Raw genomic sequence first — 18,439 nt, forward strand, 5'->3', positions numbered from 1 at the left:
GCCATAAGGCAGCGAAGTCCAAGATTAAAGAAGTTGCTGGTTGCATCAAAGACTTAAATTCTTTAACGACGTCTATTCGAGATCTACAATCTACGGAATCATCTGAAAATGAATTCGATATTTTCGGAAAGAGCGTAGCTGTACAATTAAATAAGTTGCCCCTTTTAGCGGCCGTCACGGCTCAAGCTGAAATTCAGCAAATTTTGACCCGTTCCAGAGTGTCAAATATAGAAGATACAAGCACCTCATTAGGTTCTTCCAGATGCACCAGTGCATTTAGTACTTTGCCGATCCCGGAATCAGGTGAAACCTTGATTTCTCCAGAATCACCCAGCACATCCCTACCACCGGCAGATAACAATACAAGCAATATTCTTTCCGAATCATATAGATCTGCTTTTGATCTAGATACTGATAATTGGGGTTAGAATCATATACTTTATTTTCATTCATACTTAATATTTAGATTTCAGTTTAAAGAATAATGTGTTATTTTACGTTTAATTGAATAATATGATATATGAATAATTATTTTTTTACTGTTGAAAACTATGATTTTAATTTTATAAAAAAAGGAATACGACATTATTTACCTGTATAAAATCCTCCAATGCATCGTATATGGCATCGCATACTTCTGGAATAAACTTGGAAATTGCAGGCCGGGAAACACGGAATTGCTGCTGCAAATTTCGGTAACTATTTCCAGTAGCTAAGAAACTATATATTTAATATTTCATTTAATAACACTGTTTATTTGCATTTAATACAATCAATGCTTTATTGTCAAGAAATTGTTACAATTTGTAGACAAAGCTGTAAAACAAAAAAGACACAAAAATGCAAACAAAACAAACAAAAAAAAATTAAAAAAAAGAAAAACAAAACAAAATTTAAAAAAAATATAAATAAATAAATAGAATAGATTATCTACAATATATACAGATTAATACAATTTAGAAATTGTAAGTAGTCAAAAATATTATTATAAAATATACAATTTAATGTATACAATGTCAAAAAAAATATCATTAAAAAATCTCTCTACGTTAAAAAAAAAAATTTAAAAATGTTTAAAAAAGTAAAAAATTATAAAAAATCCTAAAATAGCTACAAAAAGCAGTATACCTAAACATGTACAGATAGTAAAAATACATAATCTGCTAGTGCGAAATTTCAAATCAATGATTACAAAAAAAAATCGTTAACTGTGTAAAAAGCTCTCTCCAGTAAGAATGCTTTTAATGCTTTACGAAATGCAAAAAAAGATGTGATGGATTTAATTTCCAATGGCAGATGATTGTGCATTTTTTTTGCATTATATAATATGGAACTTTTGACCAACTCTGAATGTGGGGTAGGCAGGTATAGATCATGTTCCGTGTATCTAAGTAGATAACTATGGGAAGGCCTATCAGATGCTGAACCGTGTTTGCGTATTAGACACAGGGACTCAAATATGAATAAAGATGGAAAAGTTAATATTTGAATTTTTATTTTTTTTTTGAAAAATATGACAGAGTAATTTCTAATTTTGTTCTAGCAGGTAAAGCCATTCTCATTGTGGTGTCAGATCGCTGTATAGCTGGCGATATTTTTTTCAGAAGAACGTCAAAGGAAGCAGGAGACATTCTCATACAGTTTCTGTATTCTTGAACGTCTTCGATGGCAAGTTCCTTTAAAAGCATGTTAGATGCACCATGCGTGCTTCTCCTTGCCAGCCATTTTCTAACCCAAATTCTTTTCTTGGGATTTGTTGTTAATTCACTCTGAACAATGTCAATTAACTCCTCTATCAGTACTTTAACACCTGTTTGAAATAAAAGCGACTCAAATTTATCTTAATCGGATTTTTATTTCGTTAAAAACACAGACTGTACATCACTGGTTCAATTAACATTTATCACGGTATTAAAACACATAAAATGGTAAATTCTGCCGATATAAAATATCGTTACAATCCACGACGGCTATGGACTTAAACTTATGTCATCGTAACGAATAGCAATCGACAACCAAACTTAAACTAAATTCCAAATACGTACAAAAATATTATTTTTCAAGCCGGGAAGAAGATACTCGGAAAACCGTCTGGCTCTTTTCGCAAGAAGAAGGTGTTTTCGTACGGTCAAAAAATGTATTAAACTTAAATATTATTTAAAGTAGCACAACACCTAATATTAAGCTTCTTTTAAGTAAAACATATTCCTTCTGCTTCGCACTCATCATTTAAATTTAACGTTTTTAATTCTCGCCTGTAACCTACACTACAAAAACTTGATAAAATGGATTTTATGCAAGTTACTTGATCAAATGACTGGCATCATGTAGACAAGAACTATCTTCCAAAGCACTTGCTTTTGGTACTGGATTCTAGTAACTTGTTCAAGTCACTGGCATCGTGTAAACCCCCCTTTATCAACAGTGTCAGACGTTGTGTGCCTTGTTGAAACCACATCTCGTTACTATAGGTATGTCAGCCTCTTGTAGATTAGGGAATAAAACAACTAAAGCAGGGATAAGTTGAAACTGTAGAAAGTCCAAGTAGCACTCTCCATTTAATGTAAAAAAAGGGTCCAAGAATACGATTTTTCACAATAACTGCACACACATTAATTTTTTGAGGTGTGTGGTATTCTTAGGGGTCCAATAAGGATTTTCGGTTACCTAATATCTGCAATTTGGCCTATTAACGTAAATATGGCCTTATCAGAAAAAATTATATTTCTTATAAGTTTTTATATAAGTAATTGTTAACTTCAAGAATCTGCTTACAAAACTGCACTCGGTGGTCAAAATCATTTTCTAACAATTCATGTATCAGTTGTACCTTATTAAAGATGATATATTTTTGCCACTAACTCTACTGATTTTAATTGATTTCTCCGTTTTTAATAGAACATTTAGCATAGTCTCTTCGGATACTTTTGCAGGTTTTCGTTTAGCTAAAATTCTTATATGGCGGTCTTAAATTTTGATTCAATTGTGCTAACAGTGGATCTAGTAACTGCAGGACGATGAGCTAGATAAAGTCTAATTCAGAGATCTATTAGAATCTTTGATGTGTCGCAGATGCCGCAGTAACTAGTCCGTGCGCCTATGTCGTATTTATTGTCGCATGATAAACATGTTTAAATGGTAAGATTTTATATAGTTTATCTATGAAATCATTTTAAATATACGTAAAACCGTATGTTTTATACTATTTTTTATTTTTCTTTCGAAAATGTCAATTTTTAGAAAGAAAATAATATCACAAGAAAATGATATCAAAAAATTGACCGCGGACTAAAATCCAAGCATCTTACAAAATATTTTAAACACTCCCAGCACTCACAGACTTGTCACCTCTTTTTAACCAGTCTATTAAACAAAGATAAAACATCTGCGTTCTGACGATTCCTACTTTAGGCTGTGCAAGTGATTGTGTATCTCTCTCTATCCCACTGATTTTGAGAATTACGGGGCCGTACCCAAATAAATTTATGGGCTATTTTTGTATTACTTTTGACGTATTTTTAAAAAAAATCTTTAAGGGGTTTATCACCTTTAATAGTTGGGAGGGAGGTCAGGTGAGGTCATTATTATTTGATGGGTTTTGCTGGTTTTCCTTTTTCCCCTTTTATGAAATTGGTGAATTTAGAATTTGGCCTGTATTCGTCTAAATTTTTTGCAGTTTTTACTGTGAGGAAGTGTGTTTTTTTATTTGTGTTTGTGGATTTGTTTTAGTATTATAACTGCCCCTGTTTGCCCTTCAATGACACAATAAAGACTACTTCTTTCACCATTCTCTGGGAAAAACCCTTTTTTGCTATAGTAAGAAAAACACTGTTTTTATTAAGAAAATTAGTCTAAAATTTTGTTTTTTACAGCTTACTTCCCTCTGTTGTCGCAGTTGAGGATCAAATTTCGTGTTTGTCTAGGAATTTTTTTGACGAAGAAATTTACAACAAAAGTCACATTTTTTTCTTACTTAATAATAACCACTGTAATTTTTTCAAGAAGAAAAATGTCAAAATTTTGTAATTATTGATTTAAGATTTTTTTAGTCTTTTTTAAAGAAATGACTAAAATCCACTAGCTAAAAGCCCAGAACATTGAAATTTCATCCCAGGAATGCCTGTGCGGAAAAAAACATTTGTCCCTTATTGGCACCCCAATATTTTAAATTTTTTAAAATCAACATTTTTTCAATTATTGGTTTATGGCCATCTCTTTTCTGAAGAAATGGTTGGAATTTATTCATTAAATGTCAAGACAATTGATTTTCTCATTCCACGAGTGCCTGTAAAAAATAAAATAATTTGTCCCTTATTGACACAATAATATCTTGAGTTCTAGTAGTCAAGATTTTGAAATTATTCATTTATGGACTACTCTGAAGGCTTTTTTAGTCTTTTCTGAAGAAACGCTTGAAATTCATTTACTAAAAGTCAAAAAATTGGATTTTTTGTTCCAGGAGTGCCTGTAAGAAAAAAAATAATTTACTTTCTTATCGGCCCGCCAATATCTTGAATTCTAGTAGTAAAAATTTCGTTATTATTGATTTATTGACTACTTTGAAGACTTTCCTAGTCTTTTCTATAAAAATAACTAAAATTTAATAACTAAAAGTCGGAAGAAAATGGACATTTTATTCCAGAAGGAAAAAATTTGTCTCTTATTGGCTCTTATCTTACTTATACCTTGAGTTCTAACAGTCAAAATTTTCCCGTTATTGATTTATGAACTACTTTAAAGGTTTTTTTATTCTTTTTTGAAGAAATGACTAGAATCGATTTATTAAGAGCCAAGAAAATTGCATTTTTATTCCAGGGGTGGCTGTAAAAGACAAAATAATTTGCTTCTGGTTAGTACCCTAGTTTCTTAGGGTTCTATTGATTTAATTTTGAAATGAATGAGTTATGACTACTCTGAAGGCTTTTTTAGTTTTTGTTAAAGAACTTACTAAAATCCATTTCATAAAAGTCAAGTAATTAGAATTTTTATTTCAGGAGTGCCCGTAAAAACATAATAATTTGTCAACATTTATATGAGATAAAAGTATACTTATCTCATTCCTTTATGAGCTAGATAGAGATAAACTTATGTGTCAAAAAGATATTGATACATTTTAATATTCAAACGTTTTTTCATAAATAACATTTAAATAATAGAGTGTTTATGGGTAAAAAAATTGAATAGGTTTATAGAAAACGACAGTCAACTGATCAAAAATTAGTCCCTATCACGAATTTCGTTCCAATCTTATCTTTTGGCTCATTGACAACATGCAGCAATATATGCCCTTCAGCGACACAATAAAGACTGCTTCTTCCTTCATTCTCTGGAAAAAAGGCCCTTTTTTTGCTATAGTAAGAAAACCCTATTTTTATTAATTAAACAAGTTTAAAGTTTTGTTTTTTTCAGCTTACTGCCCCTGTTTGTCCTTAAGCGACACAATAAAGAATATAATTATAATGTAATGCTTTAATATCCATATGCTGATGTGCGAGATGAAGTTGAAATCCATAGCAGCAACAAAGGCAAAAAAACAGAATTTAGAAAATTGTATTAACTCTTTGGGCCAGATTCAAAAGACTGGTTAAATTTATAAAAGTATTTAGTATCCTCGCTGTAGTTTAAGGATTCAGTATACTTAAAATGTAGTGACATTGAATATGGCAGCCAAAATCCCCATTAATAATCACCACCAAGTAAAAATAAATCTCAATACCCAAAAAAAGGGAATATATAAAATTTGAAGACAAACCAAAACATTTTACCCTTTTGTGTCAAACAGTAAATATTTAATGCCTTAATACACAGAATAAATGGGCCTAAGTAATTCGTACCACCTATTCTCTCATCACTTGTTATAAACACCCCACTGATGGTGCTAAAAACTAAACTTATTAAATTAAAATTTTTGGTTAAACTCATTTTACTTAATTAAATCTTACTTATATTTAAATTAAATATTATCTACCTTTCAACTATCCTGAATTTCTAACTTAATAAAACTAATCCCAAGAATCCCGAATAATAAATTTGAAGGCCGGACCTGTGCAACTTTTCACGCTTGAGTGCCTGTGACTCAGGTCAGACTTCTAACAAAATAGTACGTGGGCGCATGTAGTCAAATTTTACGAATCAAATGTATAAATTCTTAAAAAATTGCTTAAAACATTTATTTATTTAATAAAATTATTAAATATCGCTTAGAATATTACTTTATGACTCTTTCCACATAAAATTTTGCGATTTAAACATGCATGTCATGTGACAATACAAGCAACACCGGCACACGGACTATTCGCGGCACATCAAAGATTCTAATAGATCTCTGAACTGAACTATAACTAGATTATAGATTTCTTGTGTATCCACGCGATGTCCAAAAACAATTATTCTGAGTATCAATTCGTTCTTTCTCAAATAAATGCATATTATTAAAAAATGATGCGTGAAATGACAACTATAATGTGACAATTATACTCAAAGATGCATGACAATAAGCCTTATGAAAATTGCAAATCTGTTCGAAAATAATAAGGTCTACTTACTTTCTAGGAAATCACATAAAAAATTAAAATATTGGCGTCATAGTTTTTCCTTGAGACACCCTGTAACCAAAAATTTCATTGCAAAGAACGTATTGAATCTGCTGGACAACAAATCTAGAATAAATTTGTTATATTTTAAGCTATTTTAAGTTATATTTTAACATGGACTTTAGATATGTGGTTTGTTATAAAAAAGGATTCAGAATATACCATAAAATTGTAAAACGTCATAATATACAGGTTTATTCAAAAAAAATTTTAATAGTAAAGAATATTGCATCATATTTTTTACTTGAGGCACCCTATATAGATATTTTTTATTTAAAAAAACGTGACAATATTAATCGATGTGTCCAAAAAATACCTGAATTTTAAATGAATTTGTTCGTTACATCGTATATACTGAATATTTATTTATTTACTTTATAACAAGCACATTTTCATGCATGTACAAATTAAGAAATATTTTCTTAGAGTATGATAAGAATTGGTTTGTGTATTTATTTAAAAAATGAGATACTCTATATATATATATATATAACCTTGAATGAGGATAGATCTCACTTTCTTTATATGGAAGAGCAAATTTAAAAACCCACGCAATCGCAAAAATATGGTGCAGAAGTGAAGGCGATTTCTTAAAAATACGCGACGTCATCATTATAATGGTGCGTAGGATTTGTACTAAATAAAATGCACCATGATTCGCTAACACTATTAAAAAATATTTACAGAAAAACGGAAAAAACTTTTTTTTTAAGATTTTTTGCCGCCTTTAAAAATCTATAAAATAATTTTTTTTCATAGATTTCGAAAGGGTAAAAAAACCTTATTTAATTTTTTTAAATGGGATGATGCCACTTGTGACACCCTCTTGGAAACCTCTTTTTAAAAGGAAATTGACGATTATTAATAAAAAAGTGTCATTTAATGAAATACATACGTACCCAGTATTTTTTCGTGCCAAAATGCCGTACTTAGAAAGTTTAAAAATCGAGCAGCATACACAACATTAAACAAAAACTAATGTGTGGGGTCCAATGATTGACTATTTCCTACTGAAAATGGAAATTTTGACTAAAGACTATACTGAAAAAGGTATTTTATATATCCAAATTATTATGAACTAAAAAATGTATGATTCATTAAATGTATGACTTTTTATTAAACACGACAAAGGGTAGCCAAAGCTGTTTGATTAACCGAGCATACAGAAATCAGCAATAAATAATTTTATAAATTACATATTATAAACAGTCCTATTGCAATAATAATAATACATTTTTTAACAATAAATAATTAAATAATTTAAACGTAAAAATCAAAGTAGACTTATGGTTATGAAATTCGGTATTTGGGCATAATTTTGCATTCTAAACCACTTTTTGCTTGATTGCACAATTCTTGATTAAAAAAAAATAAAAATATGCTAAATTTTATTTTTTAATCAAGCAGGGCTGGATGCCAAACAGTCAAATTTCAATCCCAAAATTTTTTGTAATTTTTACGTATAATACATCCTGGGACACACTGTATAAAAACAAAACTCTCAAAAACACATTTTTAATCATTATTGTACTAATAAGTTGTTTAAGTATTTTAGCAGTTGTTTAAGTTTTGTTTGTAATTTTTTTTGATACTATTTATTCAAGCAACATTCTTTTTGTTAAATTTTGTATCCTTTTTTTAAAGAAAGACTATATGTATCTGTTTCTATCTGTATGTATTAGGTATTGTTGTGAATTTAATAAAAAATATAAATTAGAATACCATCGATTATGCCCTCAAAACATTTAAATTTTACATTATGTCATTACTATTGCTCTCACTATTTAATAAAAAATGACGATAATAAACTAAAAAAACGTCAATTCTGAAATTATATTATTTAATCGACAATCTGGCAACGGCGAGGCGCACCTAAATGAATCGACCGCAGCCGAAATGGGCCGAAACGTGTGGAATTTCAGGCATTCCCCGTATGCGGCGCTGTTGTCGTTTCTCGTGACGAATGAAATTACGGCGATTCAATCGGTGACCCGCGACTGTTGCGCTACGAAACGATACCCGACGACAAGGTTTTCGAGCGATTTACCAGGCATTTTGTTTATGTTTTCGTTGGGAAAATGACGGGAAAAGCGTGAATTTTCTTAATTAGTGCAGTTGTGTTTCGCCCTTTCTACGGGTATTTTATTGAGATACTTTCCCTATACCTGAGCTACCAGCTTTTTGCCATGCCTACTTTTCACAAGAATGAATACCTAATCGACTTTGTATGTTTTGTTTTGGGTTAACGGGTTGTGGTTGTGAACTTTACGAATTTTGTTGGCTGTGAAACTTGTGACTAATTCTTTTTTATTTTACTGGATTTTACGACTATACGCCATGGGTAAGTTTTGCACAGACAAATCTATACATGCCATTTGTTAATTGCCCCAATAACAAATGCCATTATTATGTTTTAGTATTCTAGGTATTTCAGGTAGATTTGTAAATTTAAGTAGGTGTTACAGTAAAAATTGTTATCATTTACATACTTTTAGATAAAGTTTTACTTCTTGTTTCCCAGTTTCTTTTTTGTTAAATCAGTTTTAAAGTAACATGGGATCTACAAATAACAACTCATGATTTTGTTCTCTTGGTCAATCATCTTAGTAACCCTTGATTGTTTGGGAAGTATACTGCTGTGTTAAGAAAAAACGTCTTACCTACCTGTTGAAAAGGAAAATGTCCAGGAGAGAGTGAAACATATATAGAGTTGTAGCATCCATATTTTTAAACAAAAATAGTATGAGGCTAATTTAAAAAATTAGTTTAAAGAGAATGTTTCTTAATTTGGGCAGTTTTAGACCCTATTTAATTATCAAGTTTAATAATTGTAGATGAGGCATTTTTGATAGGTACTTGTGTTAATTGACTTAAAACGCCTTATGTACTCATTAGAGGTTTTCGTATCATATTAATAGGTTTTTAGACCTGCATTTGTTGCTTAAAAAGACTATCTATCATGAAGAAGTTTTTAAAAATTCATTTAATAATGCAAAAAACTGTTTTCACACTCCTTTAATTGAATACATCTAAACAGGGTGATTATAAAATAATAACAAAATAGGAAAAATAACTGGAATGATTTATCAGTCAATATCCTGAGACAAGTCTGTAGCTTCATTGGAAACCAGCAGTTCCTCCCAAAAATGTCTTTGATTCTCAGGCATCAAAGGGCATAACTTTTTTATAATATCTGCCTTTCTCGATTTCGTGACTCCTCAAGATTCAAATTCAAATTTATTAATCATTTTGGTTATATTATAACAATTTTTAACTTAATTATATTCAATAATAATAGTTAACAGTCATTGTTTTTAACATACACCTAGATGTTGTAACATCTGTTTGTGTATGCTGAGAAATCACAAAATTTTAGTAATAATATAAAATATAACTAACCATAATCTACAACTAAACAAAAATTCTCCAATAAAGTTTCCCTTCCCAAAACTATTTAAAAAAATTAAATTTATCTATATTTGAATAAATAAATTTTCTACAGACCTTACTAAAGTTTTTAATATTATTTATATTTTTTAAGCTGTTTGGTAAGATGTTATAAAATTTCGGGGACAAGTATCCTAAAAATCGTTGCCCTATAGTTTTTTTTATGTTTGGTATTTTTAGGTGTCTGTTTATATTATTTCGGGTTGTGTAGGAATGACTAACATAATTCTTAATTTTTTCTGATTTATGTGTATAAATGCATGTTGACAATATGTAAATTGAGCGTATATTAAAAATTTCTTCAGAATATAATTGTTGTGTAGGAAATCTTTTTTGTTTTTTGTATATAACTTTTAAAATAAAGTTTTGTACTACATTAAGTTGTTTTAAACAATTCTTGTATAGACCTCCCCAGACAATCACCCCATGCCTTAACAAGGACTCAACCAAGGATTTATAAATTAAAATTAGTAGTTTTTCATTTAAGATATTTCTCAAAATATGAAATCGATAAATAAGTTTACGGATGTTTTGTGTTAATTTTAGAATGTGTTGGTCCCATTTTAAATGTTTATCCACAATGATACCTAGATATTTAGTAAATGAAACTTCCTTGATATCAATTAATTCAAGTTTAATTTGTTGAAATCTGGGGCGATTAGCAGCTGTTATAGAAAATGCAATATAAGTTTTTTTTGTGTCTCCCCAAGAAATTCCGTGAAACACCGCAACCGTGTCATCTGCATATGATATCAGTGACCCGTCATGAATTTTAAGATTGGTAAGAGCGTTAATATAAGTTATAAAGAGTATAGGTCCAATAACTGTTCCTTGTGGAATTCCAATTTTTATATAAGATGGTTCACTAATCTCATTATTTATTTTTAAAGACTGTTTTCTGTCCCCCAAGTAACTTTCAAAGACCCTTGACACTGGACCTCTAATACCATAAGATCTTAAAGTATCTAGCAAAAGCTCATGCAGTACAGTGTCAAAGGCCCTTGCTAGGTCCAGAAACACTGCCAAACACTTTCTATCACCATCAAAAGCCTGATTCACTCGCTTTGTTAATTCGCAGACAGCATCGGATGCGCTGAGCCCCCCAATGAAACCAAACTGATTTTGTGTTAATACGTTATTTTTTTGTAAATAGTCAATAAGTCTATCTTTCAAACATTTCTCGAAGAGCTTGGAAAAATTATTGATCACACTTATAGGACGATAGTTACCTATTTCACATTTATCACCTGATTTATATATTGGAGTGATTATTGATACTTTAAATTGAGTAGGTACTGTTCCTGTTTTAAATATTAGGTTGATAATGTGAACCAATGGTTCAATAAGGTAAATATGAAATTTTTTTATAAATTTTGAGCTAATAGTATCTATCCTAGGCGCTGAATTGTTTTTTAACGAAAAAATATGTTTAATTATTTCATTCCTATTAGTTGGTTTTAGAAACATTGAAGATACACTGTTATGATTAATTTTGAATTGTTTTTTTGGTTTTTTTATTTGGTTTTGCATATTTACTCCTACGTTTATAAAATACTGATTACAAAAGTTTGCCATGTCTTTGTTATTTGAAAATTCTTTGTTATTATTTTTTATTTTTATTGTGTCATTTCCTTTAGTAGTAATTTGATTTGTAACCTCATTTATAACCTTATACATTTTGCTCATATTATTCTTAGATTCCTCAATTTTTGTTTTGTAATAGTCATTTTTACATTTATTTATTATTTTACCCAATGAGTTTCTGTATGTTTTATATTGTTGTTCTTTTTCCAAACTATAATTTTTATTTAATTTTCTTTTCATTTTGTCCCTATTTTTTATTGAACATATAATAGCAGCAGTTATCCAAGGTTTTATTTTTTTAATTATTTTTTGTTTTAATATTTTTGTCTCTTCACAGCTTTGTATAATATGTTCGACAACATTATAAAAAATTTTGGTTGCATTTTCGACATCATTAATATTTAAGATAGTGTTTTCCCAATTTTGTTTTATAAGTAAATCTTTTGCCTTTTCATTGTTTAATATTTTTATAGTTTTAATTTTTATATTATTGGAAACATTACCTGCCCGAACCTCGTCTCTAGCAAAATTAAGCAACACAGGATAGTGATCGGTAACGTCAGTTTCCAAAATAAAAGAAAGATGTTTATTTTTGTTTTCCAAAAATTTTTTTTTAAGGAAAATGTGGTCAATACAGGTCCTTGATGTTAATGTGACCCGTGTAGGACCAGTTATAAGGGAGTAGAATCTGTAAGACATCAAGAGAGCTAGGTAGTTATTTGTATCAGCTGAATTTTCAGATAGAGTATTTATGTTTATATCTCCCAGAAGTATTTCTGTTTGCTGATTACATTCACGTAATAAATAATTTTCCAGGTCATCGAGAAAAGACGATACTACCGTCGAGGGAGGTCTATATATACACGTTATGCCATATTGTATATCAGTTATAGCTAAAGTTATCCTAATCAAAGTAATTCCCGACCTAATTAGTTTTATATTTTCTACTTTGTTTATGTTTAAATTATTTTTTATATAAACAACCACCCCATCATTCTGGTTACAGTCTCCCCCATTATAATACATTTTAAAGCCCTCTATATTAAATTCATTACCAACCAATTGCCATTCACATTTGGTTCGGTTAAATTTTTCAGATATTTTGCTGTTAAAAAATTTACCTCAATGTAATGAGAATTGTATTCGTTAGAATACCATAAACTAAAGCTGCCTCTTTCAAATTTTAGGTTGACAAATCACTAAGGTATGGTCTTGGGGAATACTTCTTAATTTTCATCAATGAGCTGTGTGTTATTTTTGATATGAGTTAAGTTATGTTGTTCGAACACCTGACACTGCTCGCATTCTTTGCGGCCCAGCTTTGCAAACAAAATCTTCATTTGGTCTCTAACAAAAGCTCTGTAGGTATAATAAGAACAATCAACATTATTATGCTTTTCTATAAAATCTTTATGTATTTGGGTAATAGTAATATCAGTCAAAGTCAAAATATACTTTATTTGCTAAGTTTACAAACTTATGCTAAAAGTTTCCTAATCCTAGAATTTATAATACAAGTATTTATTTGGTTATACAGGACAAAAACAGAATACAGAATCGATTTTGATTGTACATAGAAGCATACTGTTGATATTGAATTGCTGCTAAGTAAAACTAGTAAAATGGGATTTCAAGGCATATGTGGGAGCTTACTAAGGGCATATTCAGTAGGTAGGAGACACTACACAACAGTAAACGACCAAAACAGTGAGGCAGAGACTTTAAATGTGGGGGTAGCACAGGGGTCAGTGCTTGGACAGTTGCTTTACCTTTTGTATGTGTATAGCCTAAAATATGCTGGTCTTATGGCTAAGTATTTTATGTTTGCTGATGACACAGTTCTAGTGTTCTTGGCCAAAGACATTAAAACCCTTGAAAAGGAAATAAATGACTCTTTAGATATATACTATAAGTGGCTGTGTTATAATAGGCTTAGTATAAATGCTACCAAAACTGTCTACATGATTGTAAGTAATAAAAATAAAACAAAATGTGATATTAGTGTACATGTAAGCGGCAATAAACTTAAAGAAGTGACAGACTACAAATATATAGGTTTAAATATAAATAATAAACTTTCATGGAATAATCATATACAAAAAATTAGTGACAAAATATCTCCTATGCTTGGTGCTTTGAGAAGGTGCTCTCACATGTTAAATATTAAAACAAAAAAATTACTCTACAACAGCTTTATTAAACCACATTTGAGGTACCTTATAGTACGTTGGGGAAATGTTCCAAATTATTTATTAAATAAAATACAACGAGTGCAAAATAAAGCAGTTAAATTAGTTTATTCTTTAGATTATTACACACCAAGTGTTATAATTTATAAAAATACTGGTATTTTAAACATTAATCAATTAAGAACCTATGAACAAATTAAATTTATAAAATGTATACAGTTAAATAATATTCAGACTAGTTTAAAGGGAAAATTATTACAAATTAAAGACTGTCAAAAGTATTAGCTAAGAAATAAAAACATGTTGAGAAATGCATTGGTGCGAACAAAAAAATGTCAGGACTCTCCATTACATAGTGCAATAAGTGTCTTCAATAAAATTCCAGAAACTATTGTGAATCTAAAAAGCTACAAAAATATGTGTAAAAGACTAAAACAATACCTTAAGGTAAACTAAATAAATATATTAAATATGTAAGGCAGTAAGCCATAATCTCTATATTAATCAAGTAATATTGTACTAAATTTATTTAGAATTATGTTCCTAATTTTGTTGTTTTTTTTTTGTTAAGTTTTAGGCCCTGGTGGCAGTTTGTAAACTGTTTTTGGGTCATAAATAAAGTTATTTAAAAAAAAAAAAAAAAAAAATACCTTGTTGCCAAACCGGGATGGGTAATGATGTAGTATGCGAATAATTACATTATATGAGACAATATTAAAATTTTATTGGTAAATTTATTAAGATATCATTGACACAATTTAATATTGGGCTTCTCTTAGCTCTTGTAATCTCCAGCTTTTCGAGGAGATCTAGTTTTTTACCTTTTCCACACTCATGTAATATAGTTACATCATCCAACACCAAAGAGTTATGACCAGTTGATAAAAGATGATTTGCAAAGGCTGACTTTGTTTCTTTAATATCGGTGGTTTTACAATTGTTGAAAAGACTTATATGTTCTTTCACCCTAGTGGACATTCTTCTATCAGACACAGCGGAACATTCACCACAATTCAAAGACACACTAGATTTTAAAGTTTGTTCCATTTTATCCTTTGTGTTTATCAAGTGTTTGCAGTTTTAAAAGCTATTGAAAGATTAAGATTATTTTCAAAGAGTTTTGCAAGTTAAAGAGATATTGAACCAAAAAATGTTCAAAGATCTGAATTTGTTAAGATTTAAAGAATTGGAGTGTAACATGTGGTAGGAGACTTTATGTTTATTCATGTATACGAAAAAAATTTTATTTATGGTAGAAAGTGGAAAACCGTTCTTAACTGCAAGCTGCTTTATTATGTTAAATTCTTCATAAAAAGATTCCTTGGATAGAGGAAGGGTGAACATCCTATATAACAAAGAGTTAAATGAAGCAAACTTGTGGGTATGTGGTGAGTTAGAACTGAATTGTATGATGTTGTCAGTTGTGGATGGTTTCCTGTTTATATCGAATTCGATTTTATTATTATTCCTGATTAACAAAATGTCTATGAAAGGTAAAGAAAGGTAGGCTCCTTTGGTCATATACTTAAGTCTGTTTGAGAGTAATGGTTGATTATTTTGAATTGATTTATATTAAAGTCTTACAGGCTCCTCAAATTTATTTATTTTCTTAAAAAAGGCTAAAGAAATGTTCATTTGAATGGAATTATGGGTTACGTCTTGTTAGATGTAGCCTTTATAGTTCTCTTAAGTAATATGATAGGTAGTGAAGTCTTTTACCAGTTTAAGTTCAGCATAGTAAGTGAGAAGTGTAAAGGTGATTGTGTGACCTTCTCTTCAACTAAGTAACTAAATTCTTGGTATATGTACTGAGGAAATAAAAGAATTATTATTAGCATTAAAAAAAAATTTATATATGGCAAGGTATTTTGGCTACGCAAATCTTAGAATAATTACTTTTATTTAGGATCAAATTTTTGTGTAACATGTGATGTGAACAACATTAAAAAAAAAACATGGTTGTTGTTTAAATACTGTAGTGGCAAAGAAAAGGATAAATAACAGATCAGATTGATTGACAGAGAAGTAGTTTCTGGATATCTTTAAGGTAATTTAGAGCCAAATATTCTAAAATAAAGGACCTTTAAAAGGTTTTGGCGTGCTCTTTCATGCACTTGAAGTCACCACCTTGGTGTCTGCAACACAATATAAAATATGGATACCACACTCCTTGTAAAATAATTGCCAAACATTTCAATACTAGAAAAAATTTAATAAAAAAGAGTGGAACATTTATGAAATATATTTTAGTCCCCCTGAGATCCCTACAAAATTTATGCATGTTATAAAAACCCCAAAATAAGTACAAAACATGAACATCCCCTAAGCTTAATAGACACAAGTCACACAAACTACAAAATTAATTAACTTTTGGCCAATTTTATTTTGATTAATACTCGAGAAATACAATAATGAGTAAGTGTGCTACAAAATGCTTATGTATAGATTTCATTGCTATTAAGTAATTAAAACAAATGGATTATCTTTCAAAATAAGAAATGTTGGAATAGACATAGAGATGATCGAAATTTGCTGAATTTTCTTGAATTCAGTATGTTATAATTTAAAAATCTGTAACCTCACTTCTTAAACTTCAACAAGAAAAGCTTTAGTTTCATCTCTTCTAGTATTACTAACACCAAAGCGATTAAAAAAGGGTAATAAACTATTAAGTAGACATTCTCTTTAATCAAACATAAGAAATAAATAACTATATAAGTTTAAGTACAAAATCCATGAATAATAAAACCAACACTGTAACTATATTTTTAATACTTATGGTATAGAAGGCCTTATTTTTAAAAACCACATTCATTTAATTATTTAGTATTAAATGGAGCTACAACCCTTCTTTTATTTTGGTTTCTGAGTGACAACTTTAACTTAAAGAATACATCATTGAATTAAGCAAGTCCCTGTATTTCTATTTAGCATGAACTTTGATGTAAACTTACTTTTATTGAGATAGATATTTGATGATTAACTTTCTTGATGGGAATCTCATTGTGCTGAGTTGTCGATGAAGCTCGGTAGCTTATGTTATGCCATTAGGAACCTTAGGGTGGTAATGGAAATTAATCAATTAATTTGTCTATACCACGCTATTATACACTCACGAATTTTGTACGGTATTCAGCTTTGGGGCTGTATCTCGCATGCACGTCGAGTGTTTATTAGCCAAAAACAAATTCCTAGGTGTATTGCCGATGACTTCTTGTAGACCTCTTTTTAGGGAATATAGAATTTTGACGGTCAAAGGTCACGGTAACAAATTACCGAATGATATAAAGAATACCAAAACCGTTTCGATATTTAAAAGAAAGTTGAAGGAATACCTAGCCAATAAATGTTTTTATGATGTAAATAGCTATCTAGCTGATTAGGCAGTTAAGTATTGTAACTTTTTTAACGATGTAATGTCACTTTTTTTGTAATATATAGTATAGGTGGATATTTTTGAATTTTAGTTAATCTAGGTAGTTAGTAATATTTTTTTTTAGGCCAAGATTATAACATGTAAAACTGTGACAAAATCCATACATTTTGAGTCTATTTTTTTGGATAATAAAAGTTTTGATTTTGATAAGGAAAACCCTTTTTCAAGTATTGAGAATTTTCGGAATCTACTTTTTCTAATCAAATCCATGGATTGTAGTGACAACCTTAATAACAGTGCATTTATTCATTTGAATTCATTAATCTGTTAAAGATCAATAAAACATTTTTTTTACTTTCTTTATACACCCTTTCATTTTTAAACTCTCTCATTCACCTTGACCATCGATTAAATGATTGTAACTCGGAATACACTGTAAATGGCTATGTATACATACAGATATAATGTGTATATCTAAAAAAAATGATTTAGCAGCCACTTTCATCTGAAAGTACACGCACTATAAGCACGCGGGTATTGGTAACCTCTTGCAAATACTAATTACCGTCAAAAAGAACGTATAAGCGCTGCAGTTCACTTCGCTTAATATTATATACTTTTAATATGAATTCATCTACAAGAAACCAGTCTATATAGATAATACTGGTGTACTCACTCAGATATAATGGGATAATAATATCCAAGAGAAAATAGTAAAACGTGTCAAAAAACCGTAGAACAATGGAACAATGTGACGTAGATCGTTGCCATGTTCCCATTGGGTTTATGTATTATGTGATCATTTTTAATTTTTTCAATTGTTCTGATTTTCTTATAAAGTATTGCTCAGCGACCATCAGAAAATGAAAAATAAATAAATGAATATTTAATAGTCAATGTTATGTACATTACTGCTTGCATATTTTTTAAAAATATTATAGTATGTAAATTTAAATTTTTATATACATTTTAAATCAGTGGGTGAGCAAATTATAGAGACAAGCCTCTATAAATAAGATTTTCCAAACAATTTGACTTGATAGCCCATAACCTAAAAATAGCCATACATTAGACACCTGCAGCATCCGGATATCAGTTGTTTCTTTAATGTTGTTCCACATTCCAAACAGCCTATACTGTGTATAAACATGATCCTTTTGTTATGAATTACTAAATCCATTTTTCATCATATTCCAGGTCGTGACATTCAAAAAGCAAAATAACGGCTGCTCCATTCCTTAACGAGGTCG

The 18,439-nt window shown here is 29.7% G+C and overlaps 1 protein-coding gene across 5 annotated transcripts in view; it reads left to right on the forward strand.

Annotated features, from left to right (window-relative positions):
* The window catches only part of LOC126745984 (rap guanine nucleotide exchange factor 2), a 244,093-nt gene that overhangs the window by 46,668 nt on the left and 178,986 nt on the right, over positions 1-18,439 (forward strand). Inside the window, exon 1 of one of the 5 annotated variants that reach the window (XM_050454455.1) lies at positions 8,558-8,934. The exons of the other annotated variants lie outside the window; for them this stretch is intronic. The gene's annotated coding sequence lies outside the window, so the exon portion shown is untranslated. Of the gene's footprint in view, positions 1-8,557; positions 8,935-18,439 lie in introns of those variants that run through there. 5 annotated transcript variants of the gene reach the window in all.

The sequence above is a fragment of the Anthonomus grandis genome, chromosome 1, assembly GCF_022605725.1.
Source record: "Anthonomus grandis grandis chromosome 1, icAntGran1.3, whole genome shotgun sequence".
NCBI lineage: Eukaryota > Metazoa > Arthropoda > Insecta > Coleoptera > Curculionidae > Anthonomus > Anthonomus grandis.